This window comes from Peromyscus leucopus, chromosome X, assembly GCF_004664715.2.
Source record: "Peromyscus leucopus breed LL Stock chromosome X, UCI_PerLeu_2.1, whole genome shotgun sequence".
In the NCBI taxonomy this organism is placed as follows: Eukaryota; Metazoa; Chordata; class Mammalia; order Rodentia; family Cricetidae; genus Peromyscus; species Peromyscus leucopus.
In genome coordinates, this window is record NC_051083.1 from 51946859 (window position 1) to 51955686 (window position 8828).

The window sequence follows — 8828 nt, forward strand, 5'->3', positions numbered from 1 at the left end:
TTTGCAAACATTCAGTTTCACCAGCACCATTTATTAAAGATGCTGTCTTTTCCAGTGTGTATTTCTGACATCTTTATCAAAGATCAGGCTTACCTAGGTGTATAGATTTATGTCTGGGTCTTCAAATCAATTCTGTGGATCAACATGTCTGTTTTGTGCCATTACCATGATGTTTTTATTACTATAGTTCAGTAACAGAACTTGAGATTGGGAATAGTGATACTTCCTGCAGTACTGTTATTATTCAGATTGCTTTAGCTTTCCTGGCTTTGGGGGGGAGGTCTGTCTGTCTGACTGTTTGTGTTTTCTTATGAAGATGAAAATTGTCCTTTCATGATCTGTGAAGAACTGTGATGCAATTTTGATGGCGATTGTGTTGAATCTGTAGTTTTTTTGCTAGGATAGCAATTTTTACTATATTAATCCTACTGTTCTATTAGCATGAACAATCTTTCTATCTTATAACTTTTTCACTTTATTTCCTTGATGCCTTGAAATTTTTATCATAAATCTTTCACTTGTTTGTTTAGAGTTACCCCAAGACATTTTATATTATTTGAGGCTATTGTGAAAGTTGCTGTTCTGATTTTTGTGAGTTAATTTTGTATCCAGCTATTTTGCTAAAAGTGTTTAGCAGCTGTAGTAGTTTCCCAGTAGAACTATTAGGGTCAGTTATGTATACAATCATATTATCAGCAAATAAAGCTACTTTGACTTCTTCCTTTCCAGTTTGTATCTCCTTGATCTCCTTCAATTGTCTTATTGCTCTAGCTAAAAAATCAAGTACTATGCTGAATAGATAAGGAGAGAGTGGAAAACTTTGCTTGTTCCTTATTTTAGTGTAATTGCTTTGAGTTTCTCTCCATTTAATTGCTTTTGGGTAGAGGTTTGCTCTATATTGCCTTTATTATATTTAGGTATGTCCCTTGTATCCATGATCTCTCCAAGACTTTTATCATGAATGGGGCCTGGATTTTGTCAAAGTTTTTTTCAACATCTAGTGAGATGATCATGTATTTTTTCTTTAAGTTTGTGTATATTATAGATTACATTTATCACTTTATAAATGTTGAAACATCTCTGCATCTCTGGGATGAAGTTTATTTGATCATGGTAGATGATCTTATTGATTTGTTTGTGGATTCAGTTTTCAATTATTTAATAGAGAATTTTTGTGTCTGTATTCATTAAGGGAAACCGGTATGTAATTCTCTTTCTTTGATAGCTATTTATTTGGTTTTTGGTATCAGGATAACTGTAGCCTCATAAAACAAAATGGATAAATATTTCTTCTTTTTCTATCTTGTGAAATAATTTGAGGAGTATTGACATTAAGGCTTTGTCTTAGCTAGGGTTTTTTATTGCTGTGAAGAAACACCATGACCACACAGCTCTGGTAAAGGAAACATTTAATTGAGGTGGCTCACTTACATTTTCAGAAGTTCAGTTCATTATCATAGTGGTAAAGATCGTTGCTGCACATAGGCACGCATGGTGCTGTAGGAATAGCCAAGAGTCCTACATCTTGAAGGAAACAGGAAGTTGACTGACAGTCGTGCTGAGGGAAACTTGAGCAAAAGAGGCCTCAAAGCCCCCCTCCACAGTGACATGCTTCTTCCAACAAGGCCACACCCACTCCAACAAAGCCACACATCCTAATAGTGCCATTCCTTATGAGATTATGGAAATCTCATAAGGAATGTCACATTCAAACTACCTACCACAGTCTTCTTTGAAAGTCTGGTAGAATTCTGCTTTAAAACCATCTAGTCCTGAGCTTTATTTTAATTTTTAAAGGCTTTTACTGACTTTTCATTTCACTCGGGGTTAAATGCCTGTTTACATTGTTTATCTCATTTTAATTTAACTTTGGAAAGTAGTATGTATCAAGAAAATTATCTATTTCTCTTAGATTTTCCAATGGTGTAGTGTAAATTTTTAAAATTTAGATTTTAAACCCTTAGATTTTCTGGTTTTCCTTGGTGTTTGCTATGTCCCCCTGTTCCTTTCTAATTTTCTCAATCTGGATATTATCTCTCAGCATTTTAATTAATTTAGATAATAATTTCTCGATCTTATTATTTTCAAGTTATCAACTTCATTTCATTAATCTTTATATTGTCTTTTTTGTTTCTATGTCTCTATTTTATCGATTTCAGCTCTCAGTTTTATTGTTTCTTGCCATCTATTCCTTTTGGATGTAATTTCTTCTTTTTGTTCTAGAGCTTTCAGTGTGCTGTTAAGTTGTTAGTATGAGATCTCTCTAATATTTTTATGTAGATACTTGGTGTTATGAATTTACCTCTTAGAACTGCCTTCATTGTGTTCTACAATTTTGAATGTTATGCATTCATTTCTTAAAAGTGTTTAATTTCTTTCCTAACTTCTGTCTTGACCCAGTAGTCATTCAGAAGAGTGTTGTTCAGTTTCCATGAGTTTGTAAGCTTTCCGCTGCTTCTGTGATTGTTGATATTCAGATAATTTAATCTGTGGTGGTCAGATAGATTGCAGGGCATTATTTTAATTTTCTTGTATCTGTTGAGACTTGCTTTATGCCCAAGTGTTTGGTCAGTTTTAGAGAAAGTTTCATGAGGTGATTTTGTGTTTGTTCTTTTGTGTTTGAGTGAAATGTTCTGTAAATATCTGTTAGGTCCATGTGGTTTATAATGTCAGTTAGCTCCTGCATTTCTCTGGTTTTTGTCTGAATGAACTGTCCATTGGTGTGAGTCAGATATTAAAGTCTCTGGCTATCAGTGTGTGAGGACCAATATGTGATTTACGCTGTAGTAGTGTTTCTTTTACTAACTTGGGTTCATTGTGTTTGGGACATAGATGTTAAGAATTCCAATGTCTTTTCCATGGATTTTTTTTGTTTGATGAATCTGAAGTACCTTTCCTATCTCTTCTGATTAGCTTTGGTTTGAAGTCTAATTTGTTAGATATTAAAATGGCTATAACAACTTGCATCTTAGATCCATTTGCTTGGAATATTATTTTTCAACCCTTCATCCTGAGGTAATGTCTATCTTTGATGTTAAGGTGTGTTTCTTGGATGCAGCAGCAGATTAATCCTGTTTTCTCATCCATTCTATTAGTCTCTGTCTTTTTACTAAGGAATTGAGACCATTGTCTTGAGGGATATCAATGATCAATATGCAGTTTTTTTTAATTCCTATTATTTTGTTGTTGTTGTTGTTGTTGGTGGTTGTGGTGGTGGTGGTGGTGGTGGTGGTGGTGGTGACATTGGTGGCAGCAGTGTGTGTGTGTGTGTGTGTGTGTGTGTGTTTCCCATCCTCTGGGATTATTTATTACCTCTTTCTTCTTGGGTATAATTAACCTCCTTAGGTTGGAGCTTTCTTTCAGGTGCCTTGGGTAGGGATGCAGTTTGGATAGATATTTCTTAAATATTGTTTTATTATGTAATATTTCCATCTGCTGTGATTGAAATATTCCTGGATATAGTAGTCTGAGCTGGCATCTGTGGTCTCTTAGAGTCTTTAGCACACATGTCCAAGGCCTTCTGGCTTTTAGAGTCTACATTGAGAAGGCAGGTGTAATTCAAATAAGTCTACCTTTATATGTTACTTGATCTTTTTCTCTTTCAGCTTTCAACATTTTTTTCTTTGTTCTGTACATTCAGTGTTATGATTATTATATGCCTGTAGGACTTTCTTTTCTGGTCCAGTTTTGGTGTTCTGTATGATTCTTGTATCTTGTTAGTCTTCTTCTTTAGGCTAGGAAATTTTTCTTCAATGATTTTGTTGAAAATATTGTCTATGCCTTTGACCTGAGATTCTTCTCCTTCCTCCATTCTTACTAGTCTTAGATTTGGTCTTTTCATAGTGTTCCAAGTTTTCTAAATGTTTTGTGTAAGGATATTTTTTGACTGTGATATCTATTTGTTTTTATCATTTTTAAATACCTGAAATTCTCTCTTCTATCTCTTGTATTCTGTTGGTTAGGCTTGCCTCTGAGGTTCCTGTCTGAATTCCTAAATTTTTCATTTTCAGATTTATAGTGATATATTGTGTTCCCCAATATACTGATTCTCCCAATAAAATTTGCCTGGAGATCAGAGAAAAAAGCCAGCCACTATATAGAAGTCAGACAATAGTAGTACATGCCTTTAATCCTATCACTTAGGAGGCAGGGATCTGTCTGGATCTATGTGAGTTCAAGGCCATACTGGGAACAGAGCCAGATGTGGTAGCACATGCCTTAAATTCCAACACTAGTTAACCATGGAGGTCTGGAAGTCTGTATAGACAGACGGGAAGTGACAAAGCTGGGCAGGAAGAGGAAGTGATGTAGCTTGACAGAGAGAGCAAATCAGATGGCAGAACAGCAAGGCATATAGGTGTGGGTAGACAGGAAGTAGTCACATTTGGAAGCTGCGGAGTTGGTGAGGTAAGGCTAGCTGTGGCTTTCTCTATTTCCCTGATCTTTCAGGTTTTCACTCCTGTATCTGGCTCTGTGTTTTTTAGTTAATAAGTGTGTTTAGAAATTCATCTACATAGATCTCCCTTTTTTATTGATTTTATTTACACTTTCAGGTCTTGAGCTGTTTTATTCTTTTCTTTTGACTCTTTCTTTGTGTTTTCATAGATTTCTTTAAGGTACTTCTTCATTTCGTCTTTAAGTTCCTCTTAAATTCACAAAACCTACTTTAAGGTCTTTTTTATGTGATTCAGCTTTGTTGCAATTCTCAGAGCTTACTATAGTAGGCTTGCTAGGCTCTCGTGGGGACATATTGTCCTAGATGTGATTGGTTGTGTTTTCACATCGGCAGCTGGGTATCTAGGATTGGGAAGAGTGTGATCCTAAGTGCTGATATGTGGTCTTGTCTTTGTTGGGTGGATGTTTTTTTCCTTTGTTTTTGTTACCCTCTCTGGTTTTTAGGAGTGCTTTGTGGTGCTTGTGTGTTGCCTGTTAGGAAAGTCTTCTGGTATGCTAATAGGTGTGGGCACTGGGAGTTCCACATAAAATCTGTCTGGGCATTGAGAGCTGATATCTGATTCATCCCCTGGGAATGAGAGTTGAGAGCAAGGAGAGGCCACAGCAAAGGAGTTGGGGGTGAGACTGGGAGATTGGACTTGGAATAGAAAAATGGAGAATAAAGATCTACAGTTAGCCTACTTGTTTCCTTGGTAAGAGTAGCCTCTGTGTTCCTAGGAAATGCCTGCTGGAGTTGGGGCCTGGGACAATTCAATGTGCAGGAGGACAGAGTTTAGCAGGGGATGATCTGTGTGGTCCACTGGAAATGGGAATGAGGTGTTGGCTGCAGCTGGTGGTCTTCTGAAGTGAAGGGCATGAGACTGGGAGATTGGATTTGGAGGAGCTGAAGGAGATATGAAGATCTGCTGTTAGCCTACCTTCTTCCCTGGCCAGAGTGGGGATCCAGCCTTCTATTTTTATTGGCTTCACTTTTAGTCTGAAAAATGCCATATATTAGACTGAAGCATTCAAGCTAAAAGGGAGGCTGTGTTATTAAGTCCTCTCTTGGGTTTTAGCTGATGGTATCATGGATAGAGCTAAATTTTGGCTTTTTTCTCTATTGAAGTGGATGATGTAGTGTTACCTTATCATGTTTTCTATTGTTATAATAGAATATGACATTTGAGTAATTTATATAGATGGAGAATTTGTCAGCATAAAGCTCTGGAGACTAAGATACTGATAGACCACATCTGATGAAGGCTCTTTCATTTTTTTTTTTTTTAGTTCATTGTGAATTTCATCCAATGAGTTTTGACCATATTCACCCCTTCCCCAACTTTCCCAGACCCACCTCACCCTATTTCCTAAACACTCAACTTTGTGTTCTCTTTATCTTTTATCCATTCATTTGAATTTATGCTTCCTCTACATTCATGTATATTTGGCCTTCTACTGGAGAATTGTCAATCTACCAGTGGCCTTTCTGGTGGGAACTACCTATAGAGTCCTCATGTGAAATGGAGTATCTCATTGAGAAATAGAATGTGTTCAGGATACAAATTTATACTTAATTCACCAGAGATTCACTGTTAAGATATACATAAATTAATTAATTATCCATGAACAAACATATGCTTAATCACTACTTCAAGGTTTGCTAGTTACACTGATAAATCATATGAGAATTAAATTTCAACATGAATTTTAAAAATGATATATGAGCCGGGCGGTGGTGGCACACACCTTTAATCCCAGTACTTGGGAGGTAGAGGCAGGCAGATTTCTGTGAGTTTCTAGGCCAGCCTGGTCTCCAAAGCGAGTTCCATGAAAGGTGCAAAGCTACACAGAGAAACCTTGTCTCAAAACCTAAATAAATAAATAAATAAATAAATAAATAAATAAATAAATAAAAATGATATATGTATACCATAATAAGTGTGGTCCCATCAATCTTCACTCACTGTTCTTATTTTGACTTCTTGTGGGGAATCCAACTCATCTCTCTTAACTGAGACTATCTTCTTATAATAAAATTCTGACCTCTCTCAGATCTATTTTAGAGAACAGACTCTTGCCTTGCTTGGCCATAGCTATATGGAGTTTGCTAACATAGAGATCTGTGGCAGGCAAATTTTGTACTCAACATGGTTGCTCTCAAAGATCTTCTTATAGTTTTACATCTTTACATACATTCCTGCAACCATAACAAAATATAACCCTCAGTTAAAGTTTTCCAAATCACAATCAAAAGAAACTCCTCTTAGATACCCTTGTAATGCAATTGAATCCACTTTTTCCAGGGCAAGGCAAAAAATCCAACTTCTCTACATCTAATCTTAAATGAAGGTCATTCTTCCTATTTCTCAGAAAAGTTTTGGAAACAATATGCACAGACCACCTGCTATGCAAACAGTATACCCTAGCAGTGAAGATAGAATACATGGCACCTCCCATTCCTGTCAAAGTAGAGAGTTCCCCATGTATACACCATCTCAAAGTTACTTATGAAAGTAGTTTTCCATTATGAATTGAAAGTATGTGATCATTAAATTACCATGGAAACGTATTATTATGCAATGTGGTGGGAGGGGCTGAACAGATGGCTCAGTGGTTGAGAGCACTGGCTGCTCTTCCAGAGGATCTGGGTTCAGTTCCAATATGGCAGATCACAATTGTCTGCGACTCTAGTTCCACAGAATCTGACATCTTCACATAGACTTACATGCAGGAAAAACACCAATGCACATAAAATAAAAATAAATAATAAAAAATAACTGGATTATGGTGGTGCATGCCTTTAATCCCAGCACTTGGGAGGCAGAGGCAGGTGGAGCTCTGTGAGTTTAAGGCTAGCCTAATCCACAGAGCTAGTTCCAGGACAGCCAAGGCTGCACAAAGAAACCCTGTCTCAAAAAAAAATCTAGGGGTATTATAATGATGGACTTCTGTAGCTGAAGTTTTCCTGTGTCCTACCTGATCTACAGCTGTTCAGATCTAAGTAAACACACAGAGGCTTTTATTAATTAAAACTGCTTGGCCGTTAGCTCAGGCTTCCTACTGACTAGCTCTTACACTTAAACTAAGCCTGTTTCTGTTAATCTATATGTTGCCATGTGTCCTGTGGCTTTACATATGTGTCATTACATGCTGCTTCCTAGACAGCAAGCTGGTGTCTCCTGACTTAGCCTTCCTCTTCTCAGAATTCTTCTTGTCTGCTTATCCTGCCTATACTTCCTGCCTGGCTACTGGCCAATCAGCATTTTATTAAACCAGTGTACAAAAGCATTATCCCACAGCATTTCCCCTTTTCTGTTTAATTAAAAAGGAAAGTTTTAACTTTAGTATAGTAAAATTACATATAACAAAAGTTGCCAAGCAAGAATTACAGTTATAATATCTAGTCTACTAGACTTCAGAAGTAATTATGATTTAATGATGTTAAGAAGGTGAAGCCCCCATTTGGTGATTCATGGCCCTATCAACAGCCTCAGAGTCTACCTCTGTAAGGCTACCTCCAGAATTCAGGTCAGAAGGTGCAGCATAGCAAAAAGAACTTAGAATATTTTGATCTGAGGGGCTACAAAATAACTCATATGCATGCTTTTCTAGTTATGTCATTGTTCTACCCCTCTTTTCAAATGTTTCCAGTTTATATTCATATATAACAGCAATTCTTTGGAAATAGAAAGGTTACAATGCTTCTTTCCTGGGTCATAAAACAGATTAGAGTCATACAAAGCAATAACTTGTTCACTTTTTTATGATTGCTGGCAGATGTGGCTGTAAAAAGTTCCAGCTATCTCTTAAAGGGGAAGGGGTCGTGAAGGTCATGAAGGGGAGAAACTAAACCAATAGAGAAATCTAAAAAGGGAAAAGGGAATATGTGTACTATTCTACATTACCTAAGTGTGACTAAATATATAAGCTAAAAGTTTGTGGTCAATTTATCTTGAAAAAGATAAAACATAGCAGACACTGTTTCTCTCCTGGCATGCCAGGAATGTAGCTGAACCAAGGAAGCCAGAGTAAACCATGGGGGAAGCCTGAGGCATTTGATACGCATCAGCATATTCACCAAACATTAACTGGCAATAAAGAACCTTTCAGATCTAAAAAATACACCTATACTCTAAGTGTTTAGAACAAAGTGGTGTTCTGTAACTATTTTGTAAAAAATCTGGGGCCTTGCATCTCTCAGTCACTATGACCATTTGTGGCATTCATTCCCATGATGACTATGTGAGAAAATGATCTCCCTTCAGAGCTGGTCAACAGGTTAACAACCTCTTTCTGTTAATCATACAGATCTCAGGGCTAAAACATAAACAATTAGTCTCCTAAGCTAAAATCTTGCATCAATAAACCAAGGTGAAAGTATACACAAAGTGTTA